The sequence below is a fragment of the Ochotona curzoniae genome, unplaced genomic scaffold (genome assembly GCF_017591425.1).
Source record: "Ochotona curzoniae isolate NIBS_2020 unplaced genomic scaffold, NIBS_Ocur_1.0 contig_545, whole genome shotgun sequence".
Classification (NCBI taxonomy): Eukaryota; Metazoa; Chordata; class Mammalia; order Lagomorpha; family Ochotonidae; genus Ochotona; species Ochotona curzoniae.
Window position 1 is genome coordinate 41648 of NW_024466467.1, and position 18176 is coordinate 59823.

Genomic DNA, 18176 nt, shown 5'->3' on the forward strand with positions numbered 1-18176 from the left:
TCAACAAGCATGAATTTGGTTGATATTCAGACTACTGGTAAAATATACAAGCAAGAGAAATTTTGTAAAATTAAGATCGAAGTACCTATTGTGAGAGAACAGAACTTTCACTCCAACTCCAATAGCATTTGAGAGCGATTACTAAACCCAACCTTCCACTCAAACAGACATAAAAGTGCAGAGAAATGTTCTGGAAAACAATGCCAAACTGAAAGATTAGAATTCAGTGCAGGAGAGAAAGAATGAATGAAAGTGAAGCAGATGCTGTGAATGTTCTCACAGTGAGAAGTCATGAGAAAATGTTAATTTGTCAGGCAAATATAACTTAACCAGATGCTTCCATAGCAGTTGATATGTGACAGTGGCTCAGGAAGATGTCTTTGCTGGATCTATTCAAGAGGAAAATACTGTCAAACACTGGAATAACCTAAAGGCAGAAGGTATTGAAAGTATTCCAGAAATCAGGGATAACAGAAAGGCTTTCTACACTTTGTGTGTCCAGGTTGGGGCACATTGAGGTTTTCTTGATGGCTCATGGAGGTGCAAGAGCAACGGTGTCCAAGAGGCGTTCTGAAATCCTGCAGAGCTCTGCTGAGCTCCTCTCTGCACCTCCATGGCCACAGCTGAGCTACCCAAGAATGGTGCCTGATTCTGTCTATTGTTGCTCAATAGCATTGCTGTGTGGCTGCCCTGAATTTTATGGTCTGATTCTCCTCCTCTGTGTTGCTGCCCCTCTGCTTTGGTGGCTGTGGAAGAACTACCAATATGTGCTGGCCTTTTACTTTGCCATCCAGGAGATCAATAAGGACCACCAGCTGGTTCCAAACAAGTCCTTGGGTTTCCAGTTGTACAATGCCTTGGCCAGTAACAGCTTCACACTGTTGAATGCCCTGCACTGGCTGACAGGGGACCATAGCTTGACTCCCAACTAGGGCTGCCAGACACGGAGTAAGTCAGTTGTTGTCCTTGCTGGAACAAGCTCAGTGTTTTCTGCTGAAATGGGGACCATTTTGGAGCTCTACAAAATCCCACAGGTGAGTGGAATGTGAATTCTGTTGAGTAAAGATTTCATCTCCTCCCAAGTCACTCTGACATGTTTCATGTGTCATAGTCCTCTCCTAGGACTATGACAGTTTCAAAGGACCCCACAGTTCCACTTAGCTCAGATGTCCCTCATGCCCTTTGCCTAACTCTGCCCTGCTCATATCCATGCAAGCCAATTTTTTTTTTATTAATTGCATTGCATTATGTGACACAGTCTTATAGACACTGAGATTCCCTCACCCTTCCCCGAACCTTCTCCACATGGCAGATTTCTGCATCTTGCTCCATTACCACAGTTCATATTCAGTTAAGGTTCTTTCATTGGAAATATTTACCCAGCATAAATTCTAGTATCTTATTATCCTAGTGAGTTCAATGATTTCTTGGTGAGACCATCTCTGGTCTGAAGGTAAAGGCGACAAAGTATCATCCCAAGCAATTAAAAGCCCCAATATAACATCAACAACAATTTACAACATTATGACATTAATTGACATGGTATTGATTAACTGATATGTTAATACGAAAATGCAGGTTCTTAACTACGACCTGTGACTTCATCATAAACATTTCAATTTTGGTCTATATTCAACCGGGTTCTACACACCTCAAAATGGCTATAGATTGCTATTCAGCTGTCTTGTGTCTATTTTCATGGTCTCCTTGGCAGTTGGGATGTAGTCCCATCCAAGCCAATTTTAACTCAGATTCATGGCTAATTTTATTGGTTTAATTCAAAGTGAACTGAGTGTTTGTGCCTGTGTGTGTGTATGCCTGTGTGTTTGTGTACAACTTTGAAAGCTGAGAAACAAAAATAAATATTGCAACCAGGGGTTGCATCAAATACCTGGGTCCCTGCAACCATGCAGGATATTCTGCAGAGGCTCCTGCCTTCTGCCTTCATATTGCCTCAGCACTGGATCTTGTATCCAAAACTCATGCCCCATCTGTTCTTACCCTGGACATGATGAACTCACACATTTCCTCTAATGACACAAATGAGGTTTCCCATGTGAAACATGCCCTTCTGTGTGCCCACAGGATGGAACCTGGCCATCTCAACTGCAGATTTTCCTTACCCAATAATATTATTTTCTGTTTGTGACACATATTTTTTCACATGTTTCTCATGACAGCTAATGCTGATCTTCTTTCAGCTCATGTACGGTCCTTTTGATCCCATGCTGAATGATAAGAAGCAGTTCCCTTCACTCTATCAGATGGCCACCAGCGACAGCTCCCTCGTCCATGCCATGATCTCCCTGCTGCTGCATTTTGGCTGGACATGGGTGGGACTCTTGGTGTCTGATGACATGAAAGGAGAGCAGTTCTATCAGCACATCTGAGCTGAGATGGTCAAGAGAGGAGTCTGCTTGGCCTTTGCCTTCAAGCTCCCTGAGACAAAGACAAAGCATGAATCCACTGACAGCTCTTACCTATATTGGATCAGCATTTCCTCTGCAAATGTGCATATACTGTGCAGTAACATCAGGGGCCTCTTTACCATGGAACACCTTGGTGCATACTATCTAACCGTGGGGAAGGTGTGGCTCATGACAGCCAAGTGGGACATTGTTGTGGATGAGACACATCACATGTTGCACTCTTTCCATGGGGGCTTTTCCTTCTCACCCCACAAGGGCAAAATCCCAGGACTCCAAACTTTTCTCAAGACAGTGAATCCCTCCCACTACCAGAAGACTGTCTACTTCAGGGAGCTGTGGTTTCGTTTTTTTCACTGCCTACCTGATGTGTTAGCTTGTGGACACATAGGAGTCTGCCGTCCCAATGTTTCCCTTGAAAATTTCCCAGGACACATTGACATGCTGACCGTGTCTGACTCCAGCTATTTTGTGTACAATGCTGTGTATGCAGTGGCCCATGCACTGCATCGGGTGTTTCTGGAGAAAGAAGAAATGGATTTCCCAGAAGACACAGCTCAAGCTCTGATTCTTCCCTGGCAGGTAAGCCTCCTCCACAACAGGACATGCACTCAGCATCACATGGCAGATATATGTCTCTTGGACATTTCATTTTGACATCAGCATGATAAGTCTTGAAAGAAATTGTAATCTTTCTCAGTCTGCTGTATTTCCTGGGAAGATTCTAGGAAACAATGTTTATAACTGCTTTGTAAATCATCTGACAGCGACAGAGCTTTTATTCTCTATTACAAACATGATAAAGTATGACTGTTTTCCTGGGTGAGTCTGGTTCATTGCACAGTTTCCTAATCTGCAATTCATTGCATTTTGTTTCAAAGGTGATGATTTTATTTAGTATGGTGACTGAGTAACATTCCACCATGATAATACAACACCTTTTGTTTAGCCACTCATGTGTGGCTGACTGCTCCATATTTCAATATTGATGTGACTGCTCTAGACATGTATCCATGACCAGGGTTTATCATTTTTTAAAAATTTTTTTTCCTGCTAGGCTTGCAAATATGGTGAGGCAAAACCTCACTGTGCTGATGTATTTCTGGTCATGTCAGTTTCATCCGTGAAAAATGCCTATTTATATCCATAACCCTCATATTGCTGGGATCATCTTCTTGTTATGATGAGTTTCTCTAGCCTGGTATATTTGGGATATCATATGTGGTGGAACACATATAAAGAAGTCTAGCTTTCTATTCATTCAATTGTCGCTACACTCTGTTGGGTACTGTCACACAAGTTACCTAGCTTGATGAAACTCAAGTGGCTAGCTGTCTTTATTGCTTCTGTGTCTGAGGTATTACCAAAGGGTTCTTGGCTGAGGTTAATCCTTATGCATTTCAAAGAATTTTCTCTAGTAATTGGATCGCTTCAGATGTAATATTTTGTTTTTTCCATTAATCTTGATGTGATATCTAGAGGTGGGCTGAAATAGAAGCCTAACTTCTAACATCTGCATGTAGAAATGCAATTTTCACAGCTTACTTTTGAATCCAGCTTTGTTTATTAAGAGACCATTCACTAAATTTGACATCTGAGCATTTGTAAACACAATGCACCTCTCAAGATATATAAATAAAGTCCTCTGGATTTTAACCCTGCCTTATTACAACTTGTTACCATGTGAGACAATTGAGATACTACAATCTTCATGCATGTACAGTAAATTGTACTAACCAAATTAGTTGCGTTAATCACACAAAGGGAATGTCTCACAAAAGGCATGCTCACATTTTTGTCGTTAGGTTTCTATGTAATTTGAAATCAAGAAAAATTGCTTCACTGTATAAACTCTAGGCCTACTTGCAATAAGAGCTCACACACAAGTTGGGACATGCTGGCCTCACATTTAAAGCAGTAAGTTAATGGATTATGAAGGTGATCAGAGAGAAGCTAATGGAACATTTATGAAGTTTACTTCACATCAGTGGAGACATCGTGACAGCAAGTTATCCTGAATTGAACTCATGCCAGAATGACTGCTCAGACCCCTGTGCATCCAGCCAGTATCGTCTCAGGGCATAAAGTGAAGGAAAAGGAAGAATTTCCTAGGAATATGTGCCTCCCATCTCTAATTGGATTGCTTTCTGGTTTCTAACTCTGCTTCCCCATCCAGCTACATCCACTTCTGAGGACAACACAGTTCACCAACAATGCTGGGGATCATGTGTCCCTCCCTCCACAAAACAACACCTCATCAGGAACACTACAATATTCAGAACATTGTCAACTTTCCTGCAGGCCTCCGAGTGATGGTTAACATTGGAAAGTTTTCCTCTGGGAGTGGACGTGACCAAGACCCGGTCATCAGGGAAGACATGATAAAATGGCCTGTTGCATTCAAGGAGGTATGGTTCTGGGGAGAATTCTGGACATGCTCAAAAGGCTCTGAGTGAGTGAGGATCTCCTTGGATTTCACAACATCAGAGGGGAGCACTGGTATATTAAAAAGTCACAGGGAACTAAATTCCATAGGTCCAAGGAAATGCTTACTGCCAGCTTTCCTTACATCCATTCTACCTGGATCTCTTAACAACCATTGAGAACAGGCAATCCTGGGATGATAGGGATGCAGGGACATCTGTCTTCTAGGCAGTTGACACAGTTGACACAGAGACATAGTTTACACCATGCACAGTTATAAACAAGTCACTGCTTCTAATGTGATGTCTAAGTCTCATGAACTTTCATTCCTTTTCTAGATGATAAGTTACAGTTGCTTGAAAAGGACAAAAGCAAGCTCAGGGAGAGTGTGCCGATAGTACTCTGGTAGAGCCTGTAACATAGGCAATGTTCCAAAGGGGCAACTCATGTACCTGCCATTAGGGGCGTGTCTCAAGGACTCCCAAAGGCCTTACGTCCCTCCTGCCAAGGTTCAGGGCACAGTGACAAGTTCTCAGCACACACTCCTTCAATATGCTCATGGTTACACCCTGATCTGTAAGATTTCAGTTCAAGTAGTTCAACAGAAAACATAAAATTGCCATAGGCATATGTCTGGAAATGAATGAAATGAATGTGATTAGATGTCTTGACACTATCTGGGAATGAGTTGAATATCTTGAATGAACATCAAGAAACACTAAATTCTAGGGTTATGTGCTGTTAACAGGACCAAGACTGAGGAAGGCATGGTGATGCAGGCCAGTCTTGTGATGGTGATGGGGGAAACAGTGGCACCTTCTCAAAGTGTGTCGTGATGTGCCAAACCCTGACCAATGCTTCTTGATGCTCCCTCAGACTCCAACATCTGTGTGTAGCCAGAGCTGTGGGCCAGCATTCAGGAAAATGCCAGAGGAAGGATCGGCTGTCTGCTGCTACACTTGTGTTTCCTGTGCAGAGGGGGAAATTTCCAATCAGACAGGTATAAAACACATAACCCACATATGGGAAATCCATTGTCTTAGGCATAGTGGCAATGGAATCACAGTGCACTGTTCTTCTCCTGGCACACATTCACTCACTCTTTCAAGATACTTGCTTTAGTGTTACTAATGCCACCTGATTGTATATGACCTACTACCTAACAGTGCTCAGCTGACACGTTGATTCTGTTAGGGAGCCTCCATCACCATCCACTGCTGCATGACACAGTCTGGACCAAGTCCTTTGAGTAAATCACACTGAGTTCAAAACAAGAGACAGGAGATGTGTATTTGTCAAGACTGTTTGTGGATTCCTACAAGGCATGAAATCAATACTTCTACATACACTGCTGACAGGGAGCTACTGCACATACACTGTTAGAGAGCTATCGTATTACTTCCTGGTTACATCCTTAACATTGTGAACATACGAAGTACTCAGAACCTACACCCAACATTGTCATTTGGAGGTAGAAAACAGAACAAGAGAAAAACAAAACAGTGAAAAACGAACGTACAACATGCCAATACATGTGCGTTTGTTCTTGCTAAGATTTGGCACAAGCTCAAGGTATAGGGAATTAGCTATCTGAAGCAAATACACTGAGCACTTGAAAGTACACTCAGACTCACTAAGAAGAACCGTTATGTCTTAAATATCACACATAAACATATCAATAGATAAATCTTCAGATTTCATCCAGTGTCACAATGCCAATCATCCCAACATTCACAATATTTCAAAGTGGAAGAAGACCACAAAGTAATGTGACCCAAGTAACAACTCTCTCAACGTTTCATTGAAATTTCATTGAAGCAGAGACACACCCACCTACTAACCCGGCCATGGTGGTGTCTTTCATGTTATAGAAGCCTCACTGATCTGTTTCAAGACATAATATGATGTCCCACACTCTCGGTGTTCCTCATACATGATCTGAACCAAAAAGCTGAATAACCCATGCCTTCATGTGAACATGAAAGAAAGAGTTAACAATTATAAAATGCAATAATGGTGATGAAAATATCACCAAAACAATCTCATGTTAACAATAGGGCTAATACAGCTACACATTGTTTCAGCAGTATCATCCCAGCCTCTGAATGAAAGAATTTATAGGATGAGTCCATGGATGAATCCAGAGTCCTGTTTAGAGTGTGGATATCATAGAACGGAGAGATCATTTAATTCTCCGTGTAAGTTAAAGTTTTAAAGCCATGGTCAAGGAGCAGTTTTCAGAAATATGTCTTATTCTGCAGATGAGAATTCTCCAGGAGTCAGAAATGCAAAAACTTGTTCTTGTATGACATAATAGAACACCCTAACAATCTGTACACAAAGGGGCATTGTAGAGTGACAATTTTCACAACGAGGAAAGATATTGAGTTAATGCAAGGGAAATCATGAGTCTCTTTCTGTCCTACAGATGCAGAGCAGTGTATCCAGTGTCCAGAGCAGGAGTACCCAAACACTGAGAGAACTCACTGCCTCCCCAAGCTGGTGACCTTCCAGGACTATCACGATTCCCTGGGGATGGCTCTGGCCTGCATGGCTCTGGCCCTGTCCCTCATCACAGCTGCTATCCTTGGTGTCTTTGTGAAGCATCAAGACACTCCCATCGTCAAGGCCAATAACCACAACCTCAGCTACATCCTGCTCATCTCACTCCTCCTCTGCTTCCTCTGTTCCTTCCTCTTCATTGGCGGTCCCAACACAGCCACCTGCCTTCTAAGACAAATCACATTTGCTCTGGTGTTCACACTGGCTGTTTCTGCCGTGCTGGCCAAAACCATCACTGTGGTTCTGGCCTTCAAGGCCATGAAGCCTGGAAGGACCATGAGGCGATTGCTGGTGTCAGGAGCCCCAAATGCTGTCATTCCCATCTGCTTTCTCATCCAACTCACTCTCTGTGCCATCTGGCTGGCAACATCTCCTCCCTTTGTGGACACAGATGCACACTCTGAGCATGGACACATCGTCCTCTTGTGCAACGAGGGCTCCATCACTGCCTTCTACTGTGTGCTGGGCTTCCTGGGCTCATTGGCCCTGTGCACCTTCACTGTGGCTTTCCTTGTCAGGAAGCTGCCTGACACGTTCAATGAAGCCAAGTTCCTGACGTTCAGCATGCTGGTGTTCTGCAGTGTGTGGGTGACCTTCCTGCCTGTGTACCAGAGCACCAAGGGGAAGGTGATGGTGGCTGTGGAGGTCTTCTCCATCTTGGCCTCTGATGTGGGTCTGTTGTGCTGCATTTTTGTTCCCAAATGCTATACAAATGCTATATCATTCTCATAAACCCTGAAAAGAATTCTTTGAAAAGCTTAAGGAAAAAAGCAGGTTTTAAGCATGTCTAAATATTTTTTCAAAAGTTTTCACTGTCATATTTGAAGAGATTGCAACCCAAAATTATACTTAGCTGCATTCATGTGTATAATATATTATGTCCTTCTTCCTGTTTACTATTTCTGTGTAGTTAAGATAGCCTATAGGGTACATGGAATCCATGTTTGGTCCTGGCTCAGACCTGTACTTTTGACCACCTCTGGGAAATCCTGGTTCCAGCCACCCAGCCTGGTCTGACTCCTCTTGTTGGCTTTAGACACACCACTGACACAGTCATTGGAATGGAGAGAGGCGATGCATAAAATGGAATGCATCTCTGTTTTATTACTTATCTTCTGTGTCTCACTCCCCCAGACTTAATGCACAGGCTGAGAAAATCTAAACTGAGTTGAAACAATCATGGTGTCATCCAAACCTCAGATCAGCATGAAGATACAATAACCATGTCCCTTTCTTTGAGCATGGCTCTTCTGGCAATGGCAGAGTCTGAAAATTAGACTTTTCATGTATCCTATGCGGATAATGTTAGTGTCTATATAATGCTAAGACACTCTGAAAGTGTGCTACATCTTCTCATACCTTCTTTTACTTACTCACTTTTACTGTGTTGAGTCTTGGGGAGTAGCAGGGTACCTGTGCTTGGAAGAGGGGTGATCTGCACAGTCTTGAGCCCACAAAGTTGTACAGTGACTAGGGGAACGGTTGGAGAAATTCTTCCAATAAAATGGGAAAACACTACAGGCACATCTCACACACACACACACACACACACACACACACACACACACACACACTTTACATCTACCAGAATAAGTATATCTTTTACTCCCACTTTCCCCATAAACTCTTTTTAAAAGATCTAGTTTTATTTGTCATAAAGATCTACAGAGAGAAGGAGACACAGAGAGAAGGATCCTCTGTCTACTCATGCACTCCCCAAGGGGTTGTAATGATCGCAGCTGAGTTGATGCAAAGTCAGGAGCTTCTTCCGGGTCTTCCTCAAGGGTTCAGGGTTCCAGGGATTTCAGCCATTCTCTACTGCTTTCCCAGGACACAAGCTGGGAGCTGGATGGGAAAGTGAAGCCAGGACATGAACTTCTGTCCATATGTGATGCTGGCTCTGCAGGCAGAGGCTAGCCTGTCATATCATGGTGCCACCCCCCTCTTTTACCACCACCATATTGGGGATCAAATTCCTACCACATGAGCTCTTGGGAGGGATAAGCTGTGTCCAGGCCAATGGGCAATGCTATAGGAAATGACAATAAAACTACATGTACATCTCACAAGTGTTTGTGCACCTTCCCTCACCACAGTTAAATTCCATTTTGCCTTGAACCTACTGAGGTAGCTTCCTAGTCAAGGTGGGATTAGTTGTGCAAATGTCAGCAGGCCAGCTGGTGTGGGCTGCATGGCAGACCCTGGGAACCTGCCTTTAGCAACCTTCCTGAATGTGCCCAGATCATCCCCCCCTCAGGGGAATTCCAGCAGCTTCCACACTGCCTCACACTGATCACCCCTCTATCCATCCTTTGGTTGTTTTACTGTGTGTGAATTCAAGAAGCTGTGAAAGGTAGCAGGTGCAGGCCTTCTATTTTTTTTCCAGAATGTTAGCAATAATCCAGTGCCTCACCGCTGATTGGGGTGTTCCCTCCCACCAGAGATGGGGAGCCTAAGCTAGAGGACTCCCCACTTCAGCTTCAATAGACAAAACGTTCCTGACTCAGCATCTCAGAATCAGGGACTCTGGGCAGGTGCTCCAGCGCCACCGTGTGGTCCCAGGGAGTTGGCTTTTACTAGGAAATCTGTGAAGAACTTGAGGTTCAAAATAACTTCTCACCCTCTTTTAGACTTCCAAGTGACATTCAGGTTTCTGTTCCTCAGATGTGGGGGAACGGGGGCATTTACATATTGCTTCTAAGACTGCAAGCACTATAGGAAAGCGTTGGGTGTCATGTTGAAAGAGAAAGGAAGAATTGTCACATAGCCCAGCCTTTCCACTCCCAGGTGGTCAGTCAGAAGAGGTGATAATACACCCTATGACAGATCATCAGAATCATCAGACACCAGCGCTCGTGGAGAGCTGTGTATAGCAGGCAAAGGTAAGACAGCCCTAACATGGAGTGGAGCAGAGTTAGATGAATACAACGTGGTGTATCTGCTGAGTGGAAAACTGGAAAGCGACTGGGGGCTACCCTGTGAGTGAACTTGTCAACAGTGCTGAGTGTAAGAGACCCAGGTTTGCATCTGTGAGTCCATGTGACAGGTAAATGCATCCGAACCAGGAGATGCTGGTGCTGTGGCCTCCATGTCCGCCTGGCTGCTTCCTGGGTAATGGGTGGGGTAACAGGGTGATAAACATTCCCCAAGATATATAGAGCTGATGACTGCACTGCCTCTTGAATGTCCTGTGTGCAGTGGGAAAGTCAGAGTGGTCCAGGAACTGATTTGTGTTTTTGAGAGAGCAACAGAGAACTTTGAAATTCTAATAGATTCTAACAGGTTCACATGAAAAATGTTCTGAGAAATCAGCACTTTTCTTGGTTGAAACCAGGAGCCTGGAGCCCCATCTGGATCTCCAATCTGGAGGGTGCAGGGACCCAAGGTCATGAGCCATCACCTGTGCCTGTGAGCATGAAACTCGGTTGGAACAGTAGCAGGCAAGCAGATAAGCCATCTCAGGGGTTTCTGGCATGCAAGCATCCAGGGCCAGGCTTGCCTGCTGTGGTGAGGTTTTGGCTCCCCGTAATTTAATCGAGAAAATGGTTACTATTTATTACTGGACTTTGATGTTGGTGAGAAAGAAAACATTCTCTCCAGGGTGTAACAGAGGAAAGAAAACTAGATGCCATGATAGGAAAGGCAGTAAGCTGCCAGATGGGATGTGATGTTAGATGGAGTTCTCTGTGTGTGCATACAAAGCTTGCATATATGATTTTTAAAAAGGGATTCCCAAAGAGTTGCACAACAATTTGATACATGGTTAGGGTACAATAAAGTATGCTAAATAAAGCATTTTCCTTGACTAGTTCAGTCTGGTAATAAGAAAACATCCCAAGTAATGCATGTCAACGATAAAATGACAAAGTTTATCAGAGTTGAGCGAAAGGAAACTCAAGCATGTAAATAATCCTTGGGAACTTCAAATATAGGCAGCATAAGGGAAACTGTAGAAATGAGTTGAATGCATTTGTATGTGGACAGCTTCTGGTGCAAGACTGTTTCCATGCTTGGGTTTCCAGAAGGGCTGAAGCTCAATGCTCCAGTGGCTGCCTCTTCAGAGCAGGTGGCTGTCAGGGGCATGATAGGCGATCATGGTGACAAGGGCTTGCTAGATAACATGACAGTCAGCCTGTTTCTCCTAGAATCTCTTGTAGTCTTTAAAACTTGCAAAGAATTCTTTTCAGGCTTTATGAGAATTACGTAGCACTTGGGAATAAAGATGCAGCCCAGGAGCCCAGCACCAGAGGCCAAGATGGAGAAGACCTCCACAGCCACCATCACCTTCCCCTTGGTGCTCTGGTACACAGGCAGGAAGGTCACCCACACACTGCAGAACACCAGCATGCTGAACGTCAGGAACTTGGCTTCATTGAACGTGTCAGGCAGCTTCCTGACAAGGAAAGCCACAGTGAAGGTGCACAGGGCCAATGAGCCCAGGAAGCCCAGCACACAGTAGAAGGCAGTGATGGAGCCCTCGTTGCACAAGAGGATGATGTGTCCATGCTCAGAGTGTGCATCTGTGTCCACAAAGGGAGGAGATGTTGCCAGCCAGATGGCACAGAGAGTGAGTTGGATGAGAAAGCAGATGGGAATGACAGCATTTGGGGCTCCTGACACCAGCAATCGCCTCATGGTCCTTCCAGGCATCATGGCCTTGAAGGCCAGAACCACAGTGATGGTTTTGGCCAGCACGGCAGAAACAGCCAGTGTGAACACCAGGGCAAATGTGATTTGTCTTAGGAGGCAGGTGGCTGTGTTGGGACGGCCAATGAAGAGGAGGGAGCAGAGGAAGCAGAGGAGGAGTGAGATGAGCAGGATGTAGCTGAGGTTGTGGTTATTGGCCTTGACGATGGGAGTGTCTTGATGCTTCACAAAGACACCAAGGATGGCAGCTGTGAGGATGGAGAGGGCCAGAGCTGTGCATGCCAGGGCCATTCCCAGGGGATCTTTGAAAGCCAGGAAGGTCACTTGTTTGTCCAGGCATTGGCCATGCTCTGCATTGGCATACTCGTGATCAGGACATGTCACACACTTGTCTGTATCTGTTGAGAACGGAGAGATGCCTTCAGCCCATGTAAAGTTAATTGGCTCTGATACTCGGGCCCCTCTCTCAGAGCTGTTTGGTTTTGTGTCCCTGTTGTTAAGGAGACATGGCATTTCCATGAATGATCTGCAAGTAGTGGCTATTAATAATGCCCAACTTCCTCATTGTTTGGGAATCAGCCATTCTGTCATCCCCCTTGGTAGCCTGTGTGCTAATGAGAACACTGTGTTCTCACACTGCTATGAGGTCTGCTGATTCAGTTCATGCTGCTTTACAAAAATTTTTCTGGGCATATTCATTATGAATTCTGTTAATTCTTTGGGCATGGTCTTCCAATTTGCAAGGGAGGTTCCTGGAGCTCAAGGGTCCCATGTTCTTACACACTGTACACACTTGGTGCATCCTCATATGTGGCCTGAGTAGGCAGTCTCCTCATGCCTTATTATAACAGTATACTTCCCTCACTTCTCTCATAACCTCCTCAACCAATCACCTATGTCCCGACTCTAAGATGAAGAGGGGTGAGGGCTGGTGTTCAGTGTCCATTTCTGAAAGCGCCTGAGCAGGTGTTGTAACACGTATATGAAGGAATGCACTAGAAAACTTTGGGGAATATGGGTGAGAAGCAGAGTAAGGTAAAAACCCTGTTCTCTGTTGCTGATAATGTGGATTTTATTCACATTCTGTAAACCATGCATCTTTCAGAGCAGAGCATCTCCCAAGGGTTGATGTGTATTACAACGTGTAAGAGCCAACACTGATTGGAAATTACTGTGAGTAAGGCAACTGGTCACCTTCCAGACCAACAGAAGGGGACCAGGGAAGCTCCTTTTACATGCTTCCCTCACAGAACACACTGGAACTTGTACTGGAATCACATTCCACATGTCAATCACCTGGACGCCTACAGGTGTGTTTCTCTGCAGGATTCTCAATTTCATGCAGATTCTTCAGTGTGTTCAACAAATCTACATGCATGATTTCACATTGACATTAGAGAGAAGTGCTAGAGATCCCTGAAACTTTGTTCTGCATGAATAGGTCCTGAGAGTGCACAGTCACACACACACACACACACACACACACACACACACACACACACACACAAATGCACAGGTGTTTTTATGATTTATGAGCAAATGTACACACACACACACAGCACAGAGATATGGGCAGTAACATTATCAATTCCTCCAGAACTCATCATCTCTGTGGTTCTTAATTTTGTGCAAGAGTCCAGCTCACACTATTTTTTAGACTCTATCTTAGATACTCATCACTTTCCTTTTCATTCGCGTCCTCTCACTAGGGTCTATGCTGAGTGCACGATCACTGATCTACATTGCTATGTACACTTAGAGCATCCTAGTGGTCTGTCTGCCCCTTTCACACATGCTGCTTTGTTCATGTTTTATGCCACACTTCAGCCTGTATGTCACCTGCATCATCCTTCCTGTGACATTCAATCTCCTGTTTGTGTTCCTGATAACAGAAAACACACTGCAACTTACTTGATAGAGGGATTATTCATAATTACTTACTTACTTAAGAGGGATTATTCATAATTATGAAAAGCAATTGCTTTCTGAAGGTAGGCAGAATTTCATCCCAGGTATTATCCCACATATTGGTCATTCTTTGAAGGAGCTGTGTAACCATAAGGACAGGAGTAAAAGTTCTCTGTAAGGAGGATGTTCATTTTCCAGTCATTGGCAATCTCGTTGTCTGGACAAAGGGTGCAGTCAAAACAGCAGGTGGGCTCTCCCTCCCGAGTGGTCCTCTGGAACCCACGGCCACAGCTGGTGTTGCACACTGATTGTGGGGTCTAAGGAAAATGACACATCTGCTGGTCACAGGTGGGGCTGGTCAGGAAAACACTCCTCCCAGGAGACACTTTACAGTTTGTGAGACCAAGAAATTTCAATTATAGACACCAGATTTCCATTACATTATGGGTATGGTATGTTGTGTATGCCTGGAGGCAGGGAAATAGATTCAAAACACGCAGGGAACAGTTGTGTATACTTTCCAACCTTCAGCGGATGAGAACATGAAAAAACGCTGAACTGCAAGAGGGGGTGGTTTAAGGCCACACAACTTAATTCTGATATCATAGAGCACAGGCCTGCATCCTGATGGTGTCAGAGTCTGCAAATGGAGCCACATGGTGAACTCACCTGTGTCATGCCCGTGGCCCACTCTATCAACTCCTCAGAGAGAGAGACAACTGTTGGCCTGGAGGATCACAGGGGGAGAAGTTCCACTTTGACCATATGGCTAAGCCCTTGGGGAAAATTCCAGAAGTTGAGAATGTCATAGGCTGCAGCAGCGTCCTTTTCTGGTCCAGGTTCACAGGGTTGCCAGCAGGATTTATAAACTGGAGGCTCTTGAGAAAGGGGTGCATCTCCTGAAAGAATCACATCATCCTATGAGAAAGAGGACCAGATGAGATGACTCAGGATCAAAGCAGGACAAGGTCTCTGTCTGTGACCACTGCCTCCCCATGAACTGCATCACACAGAAGAAAGAACACAGAGAATTCCATTCAATCATTGCTACTCCCCAAACAGAAAAAAAAAACGAGAAACACGTGGCCCATTACCCGGCAGCAAGCAGGGGGCAGGTTTTGATGGTTTTCATTTGTCAAGTCTAAGCTATTCACATTGGCCTATTTATTCAATGTACCTGTGTGTAGCATCAACGGTCAGCAGAAGAAAGTAACCCACCACCTAGCGTGAGCAGATAATAAGAAAATATTCATGCCCCCTGGGCACTGGATTCTTGAGCTCCACTGGACACGGACAGAGCTCAATTCCCAATAACAGTTTGTGCAATGCATAATATAACCCAGATACCATCTATGTCAACACCACTGGACTGAAGTCTGAGTTCTTTGTATGAGAGCCCTTGTACTGATCCAGTGCCTTCTTCCTGGTCCATGACACTTGTTTGATGATGGAAACCTCGGCCCAACTATTCCTTTACCTCCCAATATACACGTGCAGGAGTCTCCCACATACAGGGTGACCCCAGGGAAACACATCAACTGGAGCACCAACCAGCCCAAGAACATGGCACACCTGCCAGTTGGGAATCATCACAGTCTCTTCAGGCCCTAATGGTTGCATTTCTGATGCATGTTTATGCATCTTGTGTAAGGAGTGGGCCAGAGCATGCACAGCATTGTATATGTGGAAGCTCCCTTCGCTCATTGTCATGTCAAAATCCTCCCAGGGCAGCCATTCCAGGGAGGCATTTATGGGACAGCCTTGCAGCGTCCTGCAGTCAGCATTGGAAATGGAGCAGTGAAAGGCCAGAGACCAGAACAGGGCAAGGTAATTGTTTCCTGGATACTTGGCAGGGGTTGCTGCTTGCAGGAAGGTTTGGAAATGAAAGATCTCGCTGCACTGCTGAGAGAAGATGAGGGTGCCATGGAAGGAATGCAGCAGAAAGTCTGGCTTATGGGTGGCAAAGTCCAAGTGGGAGGTGGTGATACAGACCTTCCATGTTATCAGAGATCTCATCAACAGTAAGATTAGCTTAATAAATAATTCTGTGTCACCAAACAGAACAACCACATTGGCTGAGGACATCATGATGCTGGTTGGCTGTTTTAGAATTGCTGAAGGAACAAAGTGGTCATTGACTGGTATTAGCTCCACAAAGGCCAGGCAGAGGCCATGCTCCTGCATCTCTGCTCTCAAATCGGACAGAAATGAGATACCCTTCTGGTGATCCAGGATTGCCAGTCCAAGCCACGTCCAGCCAAAATGCAGCATCAGGGAGACCACAGCGAGGGTCAGAGAAGTGTCCTTTGGGACCATCTGATAGACGGAAGGAAACTGGTTGCTGTCACTCAGAAGAGGATCCAAAGGACCAAATGTGAGCTGAGGAGAGAAAATTGCACAACACATGTGTGTGACCGCATTGCTGAAAGACACCACATTGATATAGCAGTTGTCCAGTGTGTTTTAAAGATGAGAATTGCTCAAGTTTTCATCTTCTGTCTGCTGGATACCTTTGTGGATCAACTGCCATCAGAAACATACTACCAGAGAAGCCCCCTAGCTCCTTCTCAGTTGGGCTGTATGCTGCCTGAGAGGATCCTGGGGACCTGCACACTCCTGCTCAAAGCACCCACCGTGCCCAAGGTGTGTACCCCATCCCATGACACCTATGGTTCTGAAAAGTGCATCACAGTGGAATGGGTTCCATTTTCTCTGCTCCCCATGCACCCTCCCCTGTGGGATTCTGTACATTTCCAGCAGCATCCCCATCTGGATGGAAATTCTGGTCTCTGATAGAACCGCCCCAGCCTTGGCCCCTCTCCTGCATGAGTAGTTAGGGATGCTTCTGTTTATCCCTGTCAGCCACATGGGTGCATTCTTCAGCATCCTCACGTTGCTGGGCATGACATTGTAGAGATCAAATTCTAGAGTGAGGTTGGGCAGGATGTGGGGGCTCCTGTTGATCTCCTCGATAGCAAACATCAGGGCCAGCATGTACTGGAAGTTCTAGGACTGAAAGCTGCACATGACACAGAAGGGATCATTAGGGAGGAGAGGTCCAACCTGAGGGTCATCACATGCTTGGGGCTAAGATGTCCAGGTAATGGTACTCACGGCCACCCTGATGGTCATCACGACCACCCAGATTATCATGGATATTTCTTGCAGGAATTCCACTGCTGTCCTGGATTGGGTCACACAGTACTCGCTGGGAGATCAGCTGATGTCATGGGAGGCGTTTTGGCCGGCAGGTGCACATTCTGGAGGGTCTCCTAGAAATGGACTGAGTTTTCTACATGCCAGTGCCTGAAGGGTGCATGTTGCATCCCTCTATTAGCTGAGTACATTATGTGAAGACTGCCCTCTACACTGTAAAACTGCCATGCTGTGGGTGCTACCACCAGGCCTGTCATGCTCCACAACTTTGCAAAGCTATGTGGCTTGGCCACACTGACTATGCTGTGCTGGTATAATGCTGTGTGTGCAAAAAGGCTGATCTTCACTCTGAAAGCACATCTGTTCATCTTTGTACCTATTGGGGAACAGCTGCCTCTTCCAAGTTCTCAAGTTTGATATTTAATGTCAACTATGAGACAGGCTTGAACAATTACCCCACTAAGGATTCCTCTGGTTAAGGGAGTTTAATGCATGAAAAGGACAGTTACTTCTGGGAGACCTTGTGTAGGGGTGCAAAGATTCATAGAAGCAACTGCTCCCTCACAGTGGGAAGAGAGTTCACAGAAAAAGGAACACAGAGTTTCCACAGGGCTGGATATAGAGACATCTCACTTATGTTTGCTGCAGCAAGATGCCACAAACTCCTCAGGGGTTTCCATTTTCAGATTCCACACAGCAGAGCCTGGACTGCAGGGGTCACCGGATAAGGTTTTTTTTTTTTTTTTTTTTTTTTTTTTTTTTTTTTTTAGCAGTGGACAACACTGGCCCTGACTGCTGGCCAACAGGGAAGCGTTCTCTCCAGAGCAAGATGAGAGGAGATTCAGTGTCCTGGTGCCTAAGATGACTCTGTCAAGAAGAATTTTGCTGTCCATCCTGAGTGTACATGGCCTGGGGTGGGGGGTTCGTGAGAAGCTGCAGTGTTTGGAATTTATTCCATGGAGGTAGGCACCCAACGTTTCTTTCTCTCCTCAACACAGCTCAGGGATTTGAGGGGCAGAGGTGGAGGGCCTCCTGACCTCTCTGTATGATGGC

The 18176-nt window shown here is 45.1% G+C and overlaps 2 pseudogenes; one reads left to right on the forward strand and one right to left on the reverse strand.

Annotated features, from left to right (window-relative positions):
* The first annotated feature begins 9 nt into the window (after positions 1–9).
* On the forward strand, positions 10–8203 carry LOC121162829 (annotated as a pseudogene).
* A 3301-nt stretch (positions 8204–11504) lies between these two features.
* On the reverse strand, positions 11505–16949 carry LOC121162830 (annotated as a pseudogene).
* Between the last annotated feature and the right edge of the window lie 1227 nt (positions 16950–18176).